The sequence below is a fragment of the Oryctolagus cuniculus genome, chromosome 8 (assembly GCF_964237555.1).
Source record: "Oryctolagus cuniculus chromosome 8, mOryCun1.1, whole genome shotgun sequence".
Lineage (NCBI taxonomy): Eukaryota > Metazoa > Chordata > Mammalia > Lagomorpha > Leporidae > Oryctolagus > Oryctolagus cuniculus.
The window spans coordinates 133,420,376-133,441,284 of NC_091439.1; the positions used below are offsets into that span (position 1 = coordinate 133,420,376).

The 20,909-nt window shown below is 43.1% G+C and overlaps 1 protein-coding gene and 1 long non-coding RNA gene across 12 annotated transcripts in view; one reads left to right on the forward strand and one right to left on the reverse strand.

Annotated features, from left to right (window-relative positions):
• Window positions 1-20,909, forward strand: part of MARCHF1 (membrane associated ring-CH-type finger 1) — a 1,003,118-nt gene that overhangs the window by 856,944 nt on the left and 125,265 nt on the right. The window lies entirely within an intron of this gene.
• Window positions 1-20,909, reverse strand: part of LOC138843420 (uncharacterized) — a 38,513-nt gene that overhangs the window by 14,600 nt on the left and 3,004 nt on the right. The window contains exon 2 of the long non-coding RNA XR_011378118.1: window positions 4,741-4,813. This is a non-coding gene — a long non-coding RNA (uncharacterized lncRNA). The remainder of the gene's footprint in view (window positions 1-4,740; window positions 4,814-20,909) is intronic.

The window sequence follows — 20,909 nt, forward strand, 5'->3', positions numbered from 1 at the left end:
GAAAGTACGTGAGGGAACTGCCTCCCCCATAACCCTTGCTCAGAAAATGAAGTCTCCATTAAAGCAAATAATTTGAAGCTTTTCCTCTTCTGTGACTGGCTTTTTGATGCAGCCAGCTTGCTGATTCAGAGCATCAGTCACTCTCATCCCTCGTTGTCTTGTTGCTAATTGTATTTTCCAGAACATGAGAGGGCAGACTATAGCCACAGAGACCAGGGAACACAGGCTTTGCAGCAGTAAGCAGTGAGGGTGTTCATCCTTTGAAGACTGCAGTGAGTCTAGGAGAAGGGATCCTGCATATCTGGTTGCTGAAACAGGGAGTCGGGCAGCAGTTCCATGAACTGTCTATGTAAGGGAAAGGAGTAAACCAGCAGACAAGTGAACCCAGAAAAGATGGAGTAGAACACAGTGTCCTGGGCTTTGCACTGGGATGTGCTGAGTCAGTCCAGGTCTCCTCTTGTTGAAAGATTATTAAACAGAAACAAAATAAACTCACAATTTCCAGGTACTACAGGGCACACAAAAGGAAATATTGGAAGATTCAGAAGCAAAATAGAACCATTACCATCATTTACTATCAGAATAAGAGTATTTGTCTTTCTTGATAACCACTGTATCCTCAGAGCTTTAAACATCCATATCACTCATGGAGAACATTCAATAAATGTTAATTAAATTAGTTAATATATCTTTTAGAAAATTATTCCACATCTGCAGTGGGTGCCAAGAAATATCTGAGTCTATAGAGCATGAAGGTCAAGTTATTGAGAAAATGCACTGGGAAAAATGGAAAGACGGAGGGAGGGAGGGAGGGAAGGAGTGCGGAGCAGGCTAGTGAAGTAAAAATTATAAAGAAAATAAAAGTATAGGCTGGCGCCGCGGCTCACTAGCCTAATCCTCCGCCTGCGGCGCCAGCACCCCAGGTTCTAGTCCCGGTCGGGGAGCCGGATTCTGTCCCGGTTGCTCCTCTTCCAGTCCAGCTCTCTGCTGTGGCCCAGGAAGGCAGTGGAGGATGGCCCAAGTGCTTGGGCCCTGCACCCCATGGGAGACCAGGAGGAAGCACCTGGCTCCTGGCTTCGGATCAGCGCAGAGCACTGGCCGTAGCGGCCACTTGGGGGGTGAACCAACAGAAGGAAAACCTTTCTCTCTGTCTCTCTCTCTCTCACTGTCTAAATCGCCTGTCAAAAAAAAAAATTAGTCAGCCATATTCTCTTTCTTTGGAAAAAAAAAGAACAGTATAATTGAGGAAGTAATAGATAACAGATACAAATAAATCTATATCAAATATCCTCAATTTATAACTTCATGTCTAATATATACATGTGCAATTCTTATAAAGTAGAATTTTTCACTTTTTATTTTTCTTTCTAGTTTTTTAATGTCTTATACTAAAATTATTTTTATTTTCTTTTCTTTCAAGTAACATTTTTATATTCATCTCTTTAGTCCAACTGAAATTATATAATTAATTATGCAGTACTATGGTGACTTCTGTTCCTTGTAATCATATATTAAGTAATTTGGCTCTTTACTCCCACCAAAGGTAATTAGAAAGTTGAAAAATTGTGAAAATCGTCTCCTTAAAGAATCTGGAGAATTAACACAACAGTGATAGAATAGCAAGCATAGACCCATAAGCTAAATATATGGAAGCGAGTTCTCGGCATCTGGTCCACTAGTGCGCTTCAAAAAATTCATGCGACAGTGGGATGAAAAGATGTTTATTTGGTACAGAAAATATTTGAATCCATGCATGCATGGGGTCTTCAAAAAGTTCATGGATAATGTGCATTAGGAAAAAATATGCATGAATTTCAGTGGTTTTTTTTTTTTTTGCACCAAAATAAACTCATGATTTTGTTCCATTTTGCAATGACCATTTTAGAACGCCTAGACCTTTTCCCTAGGGGTCATTATGAATCACACAGACAACTGGGCAGCTGAGAGCCTGAGAAGTCAAAGTAGGAGTCCAGGACCTGCCCCACCAGAGGCCTGGCAAGCAGCCTTTGCTTTGGGGGACCCTTCAAGGCTGGACCCAAGGCTTGAGGCTGAGCAGGAGGTGGATGTGCCTCGCAGCACCTGAAGCTTATTTCTTGTTTTTTTTTTTAATTTTTTTTTGACAGGCAGAGTGGACAGTGAGAGAGAGAGACAGAGAGAAAGGTCTTCCTTTGCCGTTGGTTCACCCTCCAATGGCTGCCGCGGCCAGCGCGCTGATCCGATGGCAGGAGCCAGGTGCTTCTCCTGGTCTCCCATGGGGTGCAGGGCCCAAGCACTGGGGCCATCCTCCACTGCACTCCCGGGCCACAGCAGCGAGCTGGCCTGGAAGAGGGGCAACCGGGACAGAATCCAGCGCCCCGACCAGGACTAGAACCCAGTGTGCCGGTGACGCAAGGCAGAGGATTAGCCTAGTGAGCCGCGGCGCTGGCCCTGAAGCTTATTTCAAGTCATTCCAACCCCTGGAACAGGGTTTGTGAGATCCTAGAATACCGGTGGCACCAGGTCCCTTTCAGAAGCGAGCTTAGATGCTTGTTTTGCCCCAGATTATTTCTAAGAAGCAGTCTTCCTAATACAGAGTCCAACAATAAAAGAGAACCTGGTGTATGAGACAATAAAACCAGAGCCAAGACGGAGTTCATTCAGAAAAAGGGAAGCCAGGGACGCATTCCACACTTGATCTTAGCCAAAAGGCCAAGAAGCGATAGGGCACGCATTCCAGATATGAAGTATTTGTATAAAAGCAGGAGGCTCCTGCCTTGGACAATCTGAGAGCCTGCAGATCGGAGAAGCTTTTATGGAAAATTACTGCACTGAGCTTGAAGCATCAAAGTAGGGATTCTCAAGTGCTTTCCCAAAGCCACTGCCATTCTCAAGAAACTCCCTGGCTGGCACTGTGCACAGCAGGTAAGGATGCCACCTGTAACCCCATACAGGAGCCGGTTCCAGTCCCAGCTGCTCCATTTCCGATCCAGCTCCCTGCTGATGTGCCTGAGAAGGCAGCAGAGGATGGCCCGAGTGCTTGGGCCCCTTCCCCCAAGTGGGAGAGAGTAAAGAAACTCTTGGCTCTTAGCTTTAGACTGGCCCAGCCCTGGTCATTACAGCCATTTGGGGAGTGAACCAGTGGATGGAAGCTGTCTCTGTCTCTGTCTCTGTGTTTCCCTCTCTCTCCCTGTAACTCTGACTTTCAAATAAATAAATCTTGAAGTACAAAAAAAAAAAAAAAGAGAGAAATCAGAGGCGCCCACAAGTGACCAGGGTGTGCAGAAGTGAAAGGGGTGGGTCTGCAGGGCTCGCCAGCAAGCCGCTGTGAGTCACACATCCGCTGCACACACTGCTGGAGAGCAAAGCTGCACCTTCCACATCATCCTTGAGTGCCCTGGCCCAGCAGTGCACAGGAAAGGAGAATCTGAGAATTCCAGCTCTCGGTTTCTTTTCGTGGCTTCTGTTAGCTCTTGGCCTAAGCCATGTCTATTTATGGTTTCATTTTGAAGAGTTTATTTTATTTGGTTTTATTTGAGATAGTTACAGAGAGAGAGAGAGAGGAGAAGAGAGAGAGAGAGAGAGAGAGCGCTTCTATCCACTGGTTCACTCCCCAGATGGCCGCAACAGCCAGGGCTGGGCCAGGCTGAAGCCAGGAGCCAGGAGCTTCTTCCGGGTCTCCCTCATGGGTGCAGGGCCCCAAGCACTTGGGCCATCCTCCACTGCTTTCCCAGTCACTTTAGCGGGGGGCTCGATCGGAAGTGGAGCAGCCGTGTGGGATGCTGGCGCTGCAGAAGGCAGCTTAACCGGCTACACCACAGTGCCAGCCCCTATTTGTGCTTTCAGTGTGCTTATTCTGTGACTAAGCCGTGTTTCAGCCATCTGAGCAGGCTCCTTCCATGTGTGTCTGGCGAGGTCCTGGTCTTCTCTAACAATGACCTTGCTCGTTATATGCTCTAACCAGGCCTCCCCATGCTGCCTCCAGCTCCTCCTCTTCCTTCCTAGGATTAGTCACTCCTCTGTGCTGTTCCGTGTCATAGGCGTGATGCTACTGATTTAGAGCCAAATATGGTAAATTATAAATAATATTTTTATTATAAATAATATTTTTTTCCAGTAACTTCTGGCATATCTGCTTCACCTATACACCTGCCACCACTTCTCACTTGTTTTCTGCTATTAGTGCTCAGCTCATTGCCCCCGCTGAGATTAGAATCCCAGCAATTTTGTTCAGTGAAATATACTAGTTCATTCACCGTCAGCTTGGCAGTGAAGTTTGTGAAATATGGATACTTGGAAATCCACTCACACAGCCATGGTGAGGTTTTCCCCAAATATGTTTGTTTGCACCATATGAAGTGATACAACGAGTTCGTTATCATTGGTTATATAGGAGAATATACATTGAATAAAATGCATAGTTCACTCTCTGACAATGCCATTTCTAACCAGAAATGCTAGGCTTTCAAAAGGTTCATGGAAAATGATATTATGAAAAAACTATGCATGGATGTCAGAAATGTTTGCACCAAAACAAGTTTACCTTTTATTCCATTTTTCCATGAACTTTTTGAAGCACCCTCACTTTGGGCAGATTGTGATAGTGACTGTGCCCACATGCATTCTCACATAGACCTTCCCCCCCCCAAAAAAGAAAAGTTTTTCTAAAAAAGGCAGCCTTATTTAAAAAATTAGATGTTTACATCAAATGTGATAGTTTTTGTAGTAATGGACTTCGGGCTGCTGTATAGCCACAGAAGTTACCTTAAAACGGACAAAGGTCTCCTCAAAAAATGCCGCATTATTCCAGAGGCTTCACATATAGTTCCGATCTTAGCTGGAAATGAAGAGAAGTCAATATGGGTGATTTGAAGTCAATAAAATCTTGATGTTTCACGGGCTCAAACAGTAGCACACCATTTTCAGCCTCTTCTAATGTATCGAGTGTTTTCCATGGTGTTAGTCTGCAGCGTAGGGGTGAGTTAAGTGTGGTTAGTGACTAAGAAGTGGTTCTCTCCTCTCATTGGTGGTCCCACAGCCTTGCAGTGCAGCTGAGCAGGTGTGCAGGGGGAGCAGTTTATGCCTCTCTGGCTCGGTTCCAACTCGTCCCTGCGATGGACTTCAAGAGCTCACCCAGGGCCTTGTCAGAATGCCTCCAGGTCACTGCTGGTTTTTTTTTTTTTAAGTATTTTGTGGGGGACTGGTGCTGTGGCATAATGGGCTAGGCCTCCACCTGCGGGGCCAGCATCCCCGGTGGGCGCCTGTTCATGTTCCCACTGCTCCTCTTCCCATCCAGCTCTCTGCTGGCCTGGGAAAGCAATGGAAGATGGTCCAAGTGCTTGGGCCTCTGCACCTGCATGGGAGACCTGGAAGAATCTCCTGATTCCTGGCTTCAGATTGGCCCAGCTCTGGCCCTTGCAGCCATTTGGGGAGTGAACCAGCAGATGGAAGACTCTCTCTGTCTCTCCTCTCTCTGTTTGTAGCTCTGCCTCTCAAATAATCTTTTTTTTAAAAAAAGTGAAATAGAAAAAGCAAACCTGTTGGCTTTAGTAAAATAACCATAAGGGGCCCAGCACTGTGGCGCATTGGGTTAAGCTTTGGCCCGCAGCACCCACATCCTATATGGGCCTGGGTTTGTGTCCCAGCTGTCTCACTTTGGACCTGCTTCCCTGCTCATGGCCTGGGAGAAGCAGCAGAAGATGGTGCAAGTGTTGGAGCCCCTGCCACCCACATGAGAGACCCAGATGAAGCTCCTAGCTCCTGCCTTCAGCCTGCTCCAGCTCTGGCTGTTGCAGCCATCTGGGACTGTGGGTTGGAGGTCGGGGAGTGAATCATTGGATGGAAGACCCCTCTCCTCTCTCTCTCCCTTCCTCTCTCTTTGTACTCTGCCTCTCAAGTAAATAAAATAAAATCTTTTAAAAATGACCTTGAACAAACTTCTTGTTGATATTATTTCCCCCATTTTATTTCAGTCACCAAATTATTAATTAAACAACAAGGCAACATATAGGTACAAGGAAAAAAGATCCCTTTTATCGAAAAGCTTAGCATCCTTCCTGTCCAGATATAGCAAAAGAAAACCAAAAAAAAAAAAAAAAATCAGGGTTGTACGGTGTTAGTGTCACTTCTATTTACCTTTTAAAAGTAGAATTTTAAATTGTTTTAAAATTACATTTTAAAATGGGAACATATAACTGTGGTTAGAAACAGGAAGTATAAAGCAGAACCTTGAAGTCACAAACAGACCAAAAAGAAACTTCTGAAAACTCTATCTTGTGACATGACAGCTTCTGTCTGATCCCACTGCTCCCTGCAAGTCAACTTGACATTGAAGACCGTGATAGACGTCCAAGCCCTTCCCCACGAGTAAACCCAGCAGCTAGAAAGGAAGGACTGCTGCTGTCTAAGGGGTATTTTATATTTATGGAGATGCAAATGGTCTCAGTTTGAACATGGACTTCCTTGAATATTTTCTGGTAATACATGCTTGAGACAATCCCTCTTGCTGCGATAGTTAAACAACGTTGGCATAAATTCCAAGGGCTTTCTTTTTCTAGAACTAAATAAGAAGAATTGGTCAGGAACAATAGAACAAAAACACCTTTTTACTACTGGAATATTTCCTCAAATCAGTTTCAGAATCACCTGCAAGATGAAGCTCATGCGACAGAAAAATCTCTTAAAGCTGAGTTTCTTGTCACAACCAAAACTTAGCAAACCTAGTGCCTATCAAGTACATTTGTCATGATTGTCTTTTTAAAACAATTTTATTTATTTATTTATTTGAAAGGCAGAGTTAGAGGGAGAGTTGGGAGAGGGAGAGGGAGAGGGAGAGGGAGAGGGAGAGGGAGAGGGAGAGGGAGAGGGAGAGGGAGAGGGAGAGGGAGAGGGATCTTCCATCCGCTGGTTCACTCCCCAGTTGGCTGCAATGGCCAGAGCTGCGCCCATCCGAAGCCAGGAGCCAGGAGCTTCTCCTGGGTCTCCTAGCTGGGTACAGGGTTCCAAGCATTTGGCCCATCTTCTACTGCTTTCCCAGGCAGTTAGCAGAGAGCTGGATGGGAAGTGGAGCAACTGGGACACGAACCTGGCACAGCAGGCAGAGGCTTAACCTACTATGCCACAGTTCCAGCCCCTCAAGTAAATTATTTTAAGAGCTTAAAGGTAGTTCATTATGTTTGTAGATAAGTTTACATGACATCAGAATTGTATTTTAGTTTATACCACAGATGTATTCTGCCTCAGGTCAGGAAAGATGGTGGTCAAGTTCCTACTTATAATAGCACTGTTCTCCATGGAGAAAAAAGAAAGCTCAACAAAGAGAAAGAATGGTTAAACCGTAATAAAATACTCATGCACAAACCTGACTTAATTCAGAAGTTTCTCCTTAAATGCTATATATTCTCCAGCAATATCTTCAAAAGAACACTGACTATGTTTCTCCCATATATAAAATTATTATAATGAAAGCAAATGATAGCAATAGCGGGGGGACATTATCTGTCACTTTTATTGCCTGAGAATGCACGCTGATGGGGCTCTTTGATGGAGAAAGACAAGAGAGTTCCTGCAAACCTTCCTGCCTTGAGAACATCTAAGCTCCTTAGGAAGAAGTTGCGGCTAACGAAAGTCTCTCCCAAAGCAGTACTCTGATTGGGGCAGAATTTTCAGCACCTCCTTTCAAGTATGTCACTGAAGGAAGCTCTACAGCCATGTAAGAACATTGCAGGTTGCATCTGTAATTATTTTAGTTTGTGTTGCTAAGTATTAGGACATCAAGAGTGATATGGGGATTTTCTTACGTACTAAAACTTATAGGAAGAATTAGCTCTTCCTAATGCTTCAGGATGCCCTACAATTGTCAGGATAAGGGCCATACATCATGCCCAGTAAGTGACAGGATAGCTGGACTGTGTTTTGCCCTTTGTGGTCTGAACTAGTTAGCTTTTCATTGCTTTAACTACAGTACCTGAGATCAGCTACTTTCTGAAAAAAGAAAAAAAATCCTTATTTCAGCTCATGGCTTTGGAAGTCCACACTGCAAGGCTGCATGGACCCACTAGTCTGGCATCTGATGAGGGTAGAGGCTGGCGACGGTGGAGCACAAGCCGAGAAGGGATCACCCTGGGTCGGCACTGTGACGCCGTGGGTTTGCTGCCACGCACGATGCCAGCATCGCATTTCAGAGCACCAGTGGGAGTCCTGGCTGCTCCACGTCCAATCCAGCTCGCTGACGATGCACTGGGAAGGCAACAAGGACCCAAGTCCTTAGGCCACTGCCACCCGAGTGGGAGAGCTAGATGGAGCTCCAGGGTCCTGGCTTTGCTGTGGATTTGGGGAGTGAACCAGCGTACGGAACATCTCTCTCTCTCTCTCTCTCTGTCACTATGCCTTTCAATAAAAAAAAAGTAAATATATACTAACAGAACAACAACAAAAAAAGTGATCACTCAGTGAGCCACAAAGCAAGAGAAGGCGCGTGCTAGTTCATGTGGTCTCTACTTATGAGGCCAACATGATTTGATCATGAATGCTCCAACCCAGTAACCCAGTTCCATCCAATAACCTCCCAAAGGTCTCTACCTCATCAGCACCATCAACCCGTTTCTTACTTTTTTTAAAGCTTTATTTATTTATTTGAAAGGCAGAGTTGCAGAGAGGCAGAGGCAGAGGCAGAGGCAGAGAGAGAGAGAGAGAGAGAGGTCTTCCATCCACTGGTTCACTCCCTAAATGGCTGCAATGGCAAAGACTGGGCTGATCTGAAGCCAGGAGTCAGGAGCTTCTTCCAGGTCTCCCACACGGGTGCAGAAGCCCAAGGACTTGGGCCATCTTCTACTACTTTCCTAGGCCATAGCAGAGAGCTGGATTGAAAGTGGAACAGCTGGGACTTGAACTGGCGCCCATATGGGATGCCAGCACTGCAGGCCAAGGCTTTACCCATTATGCCAAAACTCCAGCCCCACCCCCCACTCTCCCAGGAATCCATTTCTTTGGAACTAAAATGTCTGTGTGAATTAGGGAGCCACATCCTGCTGGACATTTTTCCCTTGGTGGGTCCCTTCCTCCAAAATCAACATGAAAAGTAGACTTTATGATCTCTATTACACAAACACAATCCAGGGTAGATTTTTGACTATGTGTTTATTTGTATCATATTACTTCATGATTCTTTAAGAAGTTAATCATATGAACCTTTGTCTTGAGTTTTTAAAATTATTGTAGACTCTAGGTGCAGTACCTACTGTGCTTATTAGATAAGTTGACCTTAAAGATAGAAGACATCGATTCCATCATGGTAGAAATTTAGATTGTGATTTTTAGATTCAAATCGCCTCTGTCCAAGGGCACCTGAAAACTACCTGGAGGTGGTGTACAGAGCAGCCAGGCTGGTGGGGAAGTCCCCTCCACTTCTTCAAAAACAACATCTTCACTTTAGCCTACTTTATTTTTAAGAGTCCTTGGTAAGACAAGATCCCATCACTTTTAAACATTTTTGAAAATCTTTGATGTGGGATCTGTGCAGTTTTATAAAAAAAAAAGCTAGTTATTGTATTTCAAAATATCTTTCAATTAACTTGGCCATCTGTGTATACCTGGGAGTCTCCTGAGGGACATGTGCTCAATGGCTTCTCCATACATGCTGTGAAACTTAAGAGCCGGAGCATATTTATTATTTTCCCAGGAAAAGGTAAATGGAGATGTTATGATATACACCCATTGCTTTAAACTGTTTCTCTTTGCTTTATTAAACAAAATATTTTGCCAGACTTTTTCAACATCGAAGGTGCTTTTGCGTTCATTGTGTATGAAAAATAAGGTAGTGAGAGTATCCCATTGAGTTATTTGTCAGGGCTCAGTCCTCAGTTAGACCATGCAAATCCATGTATCGCAGCTGATTGCATGGCAGCTGTTTAGTGTTTTTGCAGCTTTGTTTTTAAACTATCCTATTTTGCAAGTACATTGAAGCCTTGACGTAGCTGTTTTAACAGTCCAAAGTTCTTTTTTTTAAGATTTATTTATTTGAAAGGCAGAGTGACACACAGAGAGAGGGAAAGACAGAGAGATGTTACATCCACTGGTTCACTCTCCAAATGCCGACAACAGGGGATGGGCCAGGCCAAAGCCAGGAGCCAGGAACCTCATCCTGATCTCCAATGTGGGTGGCAAGGGCCCAAGCACTTGGGCCATCCTCTGCTGCTTTCCCAGGTACATTAGCAGGGAGCTGGGTCAGAAGTGGAGTAGCTGGGACTCGAACTGGCAGCCATATGGGATGCTAGTGCTGCAAGCAGTGATTTAATCTGCTTTGCTACAATGTCAGTCCCAGTAGCTCAAATTTCTGATGAGTAACTTAGTAGCAAAAGGTTATTACAAGAGACAAAGGGTGTATAGTTGGGGGCGGGGGTGTTTGGTACAGCACTTAAGACACTGCTTTGGATGCGACCATCCATTACCACAATGCCTAGGTTCAAGTCCTGGCTATGCTAGGAATTCTACTTTCCTGCTAATGCATACCCTGAAGTGGTGATGGGCCAAGTGATCCTGTCCCTGATACCCATGTAAGAGACCCAGATTATGTTCCCAGCTCCTGGATCCAGCTGGATCATACCATCTGTTACAGGCATTTGGGAATGAAATCAGCCAATGGGCGCTCTCTCCTTGTGTGTGTCTCTTTTTGCTCACTCAGTTCCTCAGCCTCTTATGATAAGTAAATTAAAAAACTTTGAAGATGAAGAATGGGAGTCACTAAATATTAAAGCCTAAATATTTCTACCTTTTTAAATGCATATTTTATTTCTGAATATCAGATCCTAGATATCAACATGTGCTCATATTAGGACACTTCTAAACGTTCATGGAAAATGGAATTAACAGAAATATTTGTTTTATTGCAAGTAGTGTTTGAAATGCATGCAGTTTTTCTTTTTTTTTTTTTAAAGATTTTACTTATTTTTATTTATTTGAGAGGTAGAGTTACAGACAGTGAGAGGGAGAGACAGAGAGAGAGGTCTTCCAGCCACTGGTTCACTCCCCAGATGGCTGCAATGGCCGGAGCTGCACTGACCCGAAGCCAGCAGCTTCTGGGTCTCCCATGCAGGTACAGGGGCCCAAGGGCTTGGGCATCTTCTACTGCATGCAGTTTTTTATAATGTGCATTTTTCATGAACATTTTGAAGGCCTCTCGCATACGCTGATTTCAGCATCTGAGGGTTAGTCATTTAGCTTCCACGAGTCCCAGCTTCCAGGCCTGAAAAATCCATTATTGCAAAATGAAAATAAGATAATTAGAGATGAACAGTGTGGCAGATGAGATGATCAAAAATCACTCCTAATATAAAAACTTAGAGACGAAAGATGAAATACAAGAACTGTCCTTATGCATGTGTAACTGTGCGACAAGAAGGGGGAAAAATCACCAAAAATCAGGAAGGAAGAGGGAGTGAAAAAGCAGAGAAGTTGGCCTAAGAGTTGAATGTGGCTGCCCTGGGGCTGGTCAGCTGTGGCTGTCTAGTGGTGTGTGGGCCTCAGGACAGAAGGCAGGAAGTGGGCCTGCACGGGATGCACAGTTGGAAACCTCTACATCAGGAGGAAAAAAAAAAAAAAAAACTTTTAAAACACTACGCACTTGGTGAGTATATCTGATAGAAGAATAAATCTAGCCACCCACACTGAGATTAAACATCGAACCTGTCTTTTATTTTGGCCTGAATTCTGTAAGTATAAGGAAAACAACATCTTCTGAGCAGTTAAATCATAGATTTAAATTATATTCCAGTTGAGAGCTCAAGTTGGTATTATCCGCATGATCTCGGGATCCCCAAGTTGAGAACTATTTTTTACACCCTGGGACAATGATAACCCTGGCAAACACATGCAGTCTCTCTGAAGGGATGGGACTACTGCAGAGCACACAGCCTGCACGGAGCAGGGATGAGTCTCTGACTTCTCTTCCACCCTCTTGGTCCCAAGACACTGACATGTGCTGTATGCCCGAATGCAGGAGATGGCTGGATTTTTTTTTTTTTAATTTACAGAACATGGAAGATAGTAAGAACTGGGAGAATTTTTCCAAAAACCAGTCTGGCTTAAGCACCCTGATTATAGATCACCTGTAGTCCCAAATCCTCACACAGGGCTTCCAGTTGGTTTTTAGTGACTTGTTCATAATAGGAACCAATATCCAGGAATGAATGCTTATGAGGGAAGTGCAACAGAAAGAAAGAGAAGGAGAGGTTACTTAAAGGGAAACCGAAACACACAGGAGGAAAAGTGGAGAGCGAAGAGTCAGTGAGTAGAAATGAGTGTGTTTGGGAATAATAAGTTGTGTACAAGGAAGAAAAAAACTTCCGAGAAACTTCTAGAAAGTGCAACCAAAAGAAAACAGGAAACTTGAAATCCGATTGAGGAGTTTTAACATACCAAGAAATGAATGCCAGGTTGAGAGAACAAAGTCGTAGGAGGGTAGAACACCCCAGTGAGGATATTGAGAAGGTGGTCCTCATGGGAGGCTCTTGGGTCACGGGGGACGTGCCCTACGAAGGTTTGGTATAAGCATATGAGTTGGACCCACTGCTGTCTCTGATTCCCTGTGACTCCCCCTCTTCACACATTTCATCATTGCTGTCCAACAGATGCCAAACCAACGGGATCACCCAATCTTGAATTTCCAGAGCCGTGAGCTATGTGAACCTTTTCTGTCCACAAAGTTAGATTTCCTCAGGTATTTCATTGTAGTCATGAAAACGGACTGATGCATTCACTAAAATAGCTAAAATGTACTTATTCAAGGACACGCCATGAGATTCGAGAAGAAGCTATGAATGCAAAACTAGTAAATGCAAAAAAGGCTAAAAATAAAACCATCTACACAACAGTAGTAATAATGATGATTGACTTAAAGGGTTTGGGGTGATGGACATTCAAGCAGAGATCGGAGAATTTCAAGAGTAGTTTTAACCTTACTCAAGAGTAATGCTAACATCGTAAAAATGGATGGTGAACTTCCAAATTCATGTGGATGGGAAGACAGGAGAGTGAGGAATCAAGGTGTGAACAGAGTGAGCTTAATGTGGAAGAGACAGAAAGAGTAAAAGGTGAGGAACAAACCAGGCATCTGGGGCAAGGGTTTTCACAGCAGTGAGGATGCTGTTTGGTTCGCCTGCATCCCATATTGGAGTCTGGGAACAGACCCCGTCCTGACTCCAGCTTCCTGCCAATGCTGCACCCCACCAGGCAGCAGACGCTGGCTCAGTCAACACAAAAAAGCAATAGTCAGCTCTGTGGGGTTTCAAAGACGTAAGATGGTTAAAAGGAAATAGATGGAAAAGTAGGCAAATAATTGATATTTTAATGTCACAAAAATTTATAGAAAGAATAGTTATCAATTGTGAAGAGGAACACTACATAATGAGAGCAATTTACCTGAAAAATCTGTTAATCTCAAACTTACTTGTATAGATAATGTAATATTGTGTAGACTAAAATTTATGAGGATTTCAAAGAGAAAAAACAAGTACATACAATAAGAATTGTTAAAGTATCCCTCCCACTACTTGCTAAATCAATTGGCAAATATTTGAAAAATATAAGCAAGATACAAATAATGTAATGAACATTCTTGTTTTAAAAAATTTTAATTATTTGCAAGTCAGCGTTTCAGACAGAGAGGGTGAGACAGAGGGAGAGAACTCTTCCATCTGCTGGTTCCTCCCCAGGTGGCCACAACAGCTAAGAGGACCATGCCGAAGCCAAGAGCTAGGAGCTTCATCTAGGGCTCCCACAGGGATAGCAGGGGCCCAAACACTTGGGCCATCCTCCACCGCTTTTCAGAGGCCTTGAGCAGGGAGCTGGTTCAGAAGTGGAACAGCCAGGACTCAAACCGACATCCATGTAGAGTACCGGTGTTGCAGGTAGTGCTTTACCTGCTATGTCATGATGCTGGCCCCTCAGCAAACTTTCTAATTCACCTTTCTCAAGCAGCATGCTAGAGATACTGGCCAAACATATTGACTTCCCTCAATCAAGAAGTGCCTTGATTGCAAGCCTGAGTCCCTAAGTCTGCAAGCCTCTGCCTCCATGTGCCTTACTTCCTACAGATACTATTGTTTCCTATGCTCGTTAACACAGAGAAAGGTTGGGAAGCACTGACTTAACTAGGAGATGGAGAGGTATTCTGTGTTGTATACCCAAGGTTTTCTTATTTAAAATTGAGATGATTTAGATGTTCTTGAGAAGACTTTAAAACATCTGATCTATTTCAAAAGGCAGAAATTCAACATATCACAAACTCCCTCTCCCCCCAATTTTTTTCTTTTCTCTTACCCTCTTCCCTCCTGTTTTCCCCTGGAAGAACTCTTGCTAGATGCTGGCTTCACAGCTATTTCAGTTGTTTCTCTGACCCGTACTGAGGCTTCCTGCCCTAGCACCATTCTCATCAGGGTCAACAAGGATTTCCACATTGCCAGGTAGTCAGTCCCTAGTGTTTATTTTTCCAGGCTTCCCAAGGCATTCAACACAGTGGTTCTTCCAATCCTTGCCAAGGTGCCTTCTCTTTTTCCAAAGTCCCCTACTCCACTGGCTCTCCTACCACCCATTTGGTTTCTCTTCTTAGTGGTTCCTCTTCATCTTTCTGAATCAACTGTCAGAGTGACTCAGGGCTTATGCCTGCCTCTTCCCAATCTATATTCAGTTCCCAAGTTATCAAAGCCATTCCATGGTTTTAAATACTATTTGTATATATGCATATACACATATCTGTATGAATTATAGTGTGACTCTAAAACTTATAATTCCAATCTTAAATTTATTCATTTGTACTCCACACTTTCATTTTCAACTACTTACTCGTCATCTTTACTTGGATATCTAATGGCTATTCCAAACTATATTTTCCAGACATTGTCTAAAATCCACTCTCATTTGTCCAAAGAAAACCTAGGTATTATCTCTCAGAGTGCTCCTCATTTTCAAAAAAGATCACTTAGTCTATTCATGTCAGTCCCCAGGCCCAAAATGTTGAGTCTACTTTCTCTCCTCTTCATTTCCTACCAACATTCAAATCATTTATCCATCATCAAGTTATCAGATTATGTAAGTGAACTTCACTTTTAACATTTATCCCTAATCCAAATGCTGTTAGCTTCCTCTATCACTACCATCCAAAACACAGCCTCTCTATCTTTTGCTTCAGTTGCAATAATCTTACAGCTGGTCTCCCTACTTCCACTTCTACCTCCTTAAGCTATTATCCACATAACAGAGTAAAACCTTCCAGTCTGAGTATGTTGCTAGCATGCTCAGAACCCTCCAATAGGTTCCTATCACACCTACAGGGTAAAAAAGAAATCTGATATTCTTGCTACAATCTGCACTATATATATGTGTGTGTGTTTGTGTGTATGTGTGTGTGTGTGTGTATAACCTGCCCCCTGGCTGTTTATCTCACCGCTCTGCTCCTAACTAGCGCTCTTCCATTTCTCCTGCCCTCCTAGCTGGTTCACATTCGTTTGCAACAGTACTTGCTTTTCTCTCTCCCCAGCTTGCTGTTCCTCAGTGTTTTAATGACAGGATGCCTTCAGAGGTGCCTTCTCTAAACACTCCAGTGAATAGCAGCCTCCCTCCTCAATGACTGTCCACCTACTCCCCTTAATAAACTACCTTAATAATACTCACTGCTACCTGGTCATTGTGTAATGCATTTTTGAGGTTTATATAATCCACCTCAATAACATTTGTCACTACCTGATGACTATGCAATGCCTTTCTGAGATATGTATCTTGAAACTTCCTCCCTCCCAATAAGACATGAGCTCAATAATGGACAGCACTTTGTTTTATTTACTGTTGTATTCCCAATATCCAAATAAGTGTAAGAAACATAATTGGAGCTCCATAAATATTTCTGTAGTGTTTGCTGAATTAATAAATTGAGGCTTTAGGAAAGCTCCTGGTACACATTCAAAGTTGTGCAAGAAATTCTACTTGGAAATGTATATGCAAACATGAGGCTACCTTGTTCCTTCCCTCTTGATTAATGAGAAAAATCTCTAGACCCTTCTGGGTATTTGAAGAAATGAAACGCTTGCTGGAAGATAGAGGCATGGTTCCTGCCCTCAGGCGTGAAGTTTGTGGCAAGTCCGCAGAGCACATAAGCAGAATTGTGTGACAGTGTAACTGGAGAACACTTCTATGTGGAACGATTAACCAGGGCTTGAGATGAAACATGGATGGGAGGGAGCTACTCTGCTGAGAGCTGGGGACCAGGAAGCACAGTCAGAAGGAATAGTAGGGAGCAGGTGTTTGGCCTAACAGTTGAGAGACTGTCTGTGATACCTGTGCCCCACATCAGAGTGCCAGGGTTCCAGTGCCAGCTACACTTCTGATTCCAGCTTCCTGCTAATATATACCCTAGGAGACAGCAGCTGGTGACTCAAGTACTTGGATCCCTACCCCAAGAGTAAAAGACCCCGATTGATCTCCAGGCCCCTGCCTTAGGCCTGGCCCAGCCCCAGCCACCACAGGCATTTGGGGAGTGAACAAGCAGATGGGAGCTCTCTCTATTGGTCTCTGTTCCTGTCCATGTCCCTCTCTGTGTGCCTTTCAAATAAAATGAAAATAAATATTTTTTTAATTTAAATTAAAAATATAAAGAAATGCAAATACAAAGGAGAGAACTCAGTGTACTGAAAGACCAGAAAGGAAGCAGGTGTGACCGAACATGGGGAGTAATGGGAGAACTGTAGGAGACGAAGTCACAGAGGTGCTTTTCACGTGTGTCCTTTTGCCAGACACGGTTAAGGGTTTGAACGTTATTCTAAATAAGACAGGGGGCAAAGAAATACTTTAATTAGGAGAGACAATGTCAGTTCAGACAGTTTCAGTTGGTGAGAGAACCATTGTATTAGGAGTAAATGCAAGGTACTATGGGTGCAACATGAGGGGATGGAAAGGCCTAGGTAATCAGAGAAGGCTCTTAGAGGAGAGTGGCTGAAGAGTGAACAGGCAGTATCCACCTGCAGACAACTGGAGCATCTAAAGGGAGTGAACACTCACAAAGGCCCAGACGCGAGAAATCATGAAATCAATTACAAGCAGTTCAGCATGAGTCGAAGCACAGAACAGAAAATAAAGACAGAGAAGCTACAGAGATGACCACGGGTCAGACCTTCCAGCCTAGTTAGCCACAACAAAAAAGCCGTGACTTAGTCGTTGGTGACATGGAGTGCCTATTTGAAAGGCACACAGAGAGGGACATGGACATCTGGTCCAGAAGGCATTTGGCCCAGTGGAAGACACTGCTTAGGACTCCTGCCTTGCATGCTGGAGTGCCTGAGTTGGAGTCCTGGCCCTGCTTCCAGTTCCAGCTTCCTGCTGTGTTAACTTTGGGAGGCGGCTGGTGAGGGCTCAGAAAGTTGGGTTCCTACACCAGCTTGGGAGGTCCAGGTTGAGTTTCAGGCTCCTGGCTTCGGTCTTCCCCAACCCCAGATGTTGTGTGCATCTGTAGAGTAAACCAGCAGATGGGAGCTCGCTCTCCCCCCTCTCTCTCTCTCTCATTGTCTTTCCCTGCCCCCAACTCTCAGCTTCTCAAATGAAATAAATAAAAACTATTCATAATAAATGAAATAATACCTTGAACTAAGTTTTACAAATAGTATGAATGGGGGGCCAGAGCTGTGGCATAGCAGGTAAAGCCGCTGCCTGCAGTGCTGGCATCCCATATGGGCACCGGTTTGAGTCCCGCTACTCCTCTTCCAATCCAGCTCTCTGCTATGGCATGGGAAAGCAGTAGAAGATGCCCAAGTGCTTGGGCCCCTGCACCCATGTGGGAGACCTGGAAGAAGCTCCTGGCTCCTGGCTTCAAATTGGCACAGCTCCAGCCGTTAGGGCCAACTGGGGAGTCAACCCGCAGATAGAAGACCTCTCTCTCTCTCTCTCTCTCTCTCCCTCTCTCTCCCTCCCTCTCCCTCCCACCCTTATCCCCCCCTCTCCCTCTCTCTTTCTCCCTCTCCCTGCCTCTCCTTCTCTCTCTGTGTAACTTTGACTTTCAAATAAATAAATATTTTAAAGAAAGAGTATGAATAGGAGAATGTGAATAGATTAAGCATATTAAGTAGCTCTTGATGCTTTCTTGGATGTGAAAAATAACATAAACAAAAGGGCCAGATGAAACCCAGATCTTTCATTAAACATGGCAGGGAAGACCATATCTATTTACCTCTACCTTAAAATAAAACTACAATGATTTTTTAAATGCATAAAACCACTTTTAAAATAATAAGAAATAGCATTACAGTAACAAAGTGTGGTATTTGAAAACCAGGTTGAGCTGAGAGATTGGAAGAAACAGAATCAAGAAGGCTGTCGTCTAAAGTTTCAGTGGAAAGGCTAGAAAACCACTCGGGTTCCAACAAGGAATCTTAAAAGGTGACCTGATGACCTTTGCAAGCAAGGGCAAGGTGGAAGACTGGCTGGAAGTCTGTTTAAAAGCAGTTAAACCCTTGGAGCACATTATGTTTGGATATTCTAAGGCGAAATGCAACAAATATACTGAGTATAGTAGAGCATTTCACAAATATATAGACTAGCAAACAACAATCCAGAGTAAACTATTAATTCCGAGAAACTGTGTCTAGCTGATCTCAATGGCATCCTGGAAAAGGCATTCACTTATTTATTGAATTATTCACTGAGGATATGTTGGATCGGTTCAGTGTGGTGAAAGATTGCTGACTTTGGAACCAAGCTTCTTCCATTCAAATCCCAGTCTGAGACTTGTTTTCTGAATGACTTGAGCTAAGACGTGTTATCTCTTTTCTGTTTTGAAAATAGGGCTATAGAAGTATCAACCTAATGTTATTCTTATGAAGATTAAATTACTACTTTCAACGCCTACAATAAATGAGCATGACATAAGTATTTCCTTCTACTGTTTCTACAGTGTGTCCAGTCATTCTAGGCTCAGGATTAGATTCAGGCAAAAGAGAGTCTGTGGACATTCTAGGGTGGAAGACAGTCAACCAAAGACTAAACATACATAAGGTGATGTCAGTGGTAAATGTTCTGAAGAAAATAAATTATCCAGTGTGAAATGGCTCATTTAATGTCAACTTTAAGTTAAGTAAATTGAATTGAAAGAGTGTAATTGGCATTGCATTATTTTTCTGTGGAATTAAGTTTCTCTCAACAAGTTTACGAAAGGAGGGAACTAACACAGAACATGTGTTGGACACTTTTAACCTGACTTAATGTAAGCCTTGTAGCCATATACAGTATAGGCAATATGATCCTTACTTTACAAAGAAATAAGACTTGGTAGAAATCAGGGACTTTCAAAGGGCTTGGGAGTCATAGCATTGATTAGTGACAGAGAAACAATAACTAATAATGAACCAGAACAATCACTGCTTAAAGTAAACTGGGGTTACATGAACACAAACGCTACAGCACTGTGACAGCTGGTTGATAATTGAGATGGTTACTTAGTGGTTATAGGGTGGGTGGTCTATACAGCTTGGAAACACTGTGCACAGGGGTGATTCATCTCCATGTGGGACAGAGTGGGGTAGTCTGAGATTTTATTATGCTGGTCAGAACGACATGCAATTTAAACCCCATGGATTTGTTCTTTTTCTGGAATTTTCCATACAATTTTTTAAACTGTGGTTAACTGATGGTGACGGAAACTGAGTAAGGGCAGACAACAGTATAAACAACTGTAGACTCCATAGTATCATTTGGGGAGTTTGTGTTTGAGGCAGAATGCTGTGTGTAGTTATGCTTGATACTTTTATTATTTTTTTAAAATCACCATGCATTAAAACTATCAAATAAGAAGTGATATATTGCTCCTTGGCCCTCTGTGGATAAATTCAATAGTTGCATCTTCTAGAGACAGCAACACTTTGAGCCCATGATGATATGAGCTCCCCAAAATCTATTTAAAAGTTCACCAGATCAATTCTCCGATGGTTAGATCTATAAAGAGAAAATGTAGAAGATCACCAATTACCCCCTCCTCAATAAACCCTTTTTGTGCAATATGCTTTGATCTATTACTCTCTGCCTGTGAATTTCTCTTCCAGAGTAATATCAGGCATTCCTGTGGGTTTAGAGGAAATTAGGCTTAGTGTAGATAAATTCAAAAATGCTCCATGAAAATGTTCTTTTTGTATCATATAAGTCAATGTGAGGGCTCTAGTAGTCTATTTCAGTGCTGAGAATCCGTTCGTTTTGATAGAATATCCAGTCTAATAGAGCATATTGTGCTCAAAGAAAAACTCATTCTCAGGAATGTGCTGAACCAGGGACATAATTTACCAGAGATGAAGGTAAGTTCAGCATATTCTAGAAAAATGAATCACAGGAGATTTGGATGTTGTGCAATGCACTCAACTTAAATAGTACTGTTTGCCTTCTATAACCATGATGATTTGAGAAAAGCCAAAAATATAGTCACAGTGGGAACATAGGCTACAGTGAACTCCTGTGCTTTTATGTTTTTTCCCCAAAGGTGATGTCTATAACAATACTTTGGAGGCATAATAGGGAAGGAAAAAACAGATTTTTTTTAATTATTACAGTTGTACATTTGCATATTCACCTTTACTTTGTCCAGACATTTAAATTCATATATTCTGTATGTTTCCTCCCCATTCTTTCTTGAGTTTTTATTATAACTTTTTAAAAGAGTTTATATTTATTTTAATTTTATTTGGAATGCAGGGATAAAGGAAGACAGATCTTTTTTCTTTTCTTTTTTTAATTTATTTATGGGAAACAGAGTTACAGAGCGGCAGAAGTAGAGATAGAGAGAGAGGTTTCCCATGTGCTAGCTCACTCCCCAAATGGCCACAACAGCCAGGGCTGGGCTGGGCCAGGCCAAAGCCAGGGGCCAGGAGCTTCACCCACGTCCCCAAAATGGATGCAGGAGCCCAAGCACT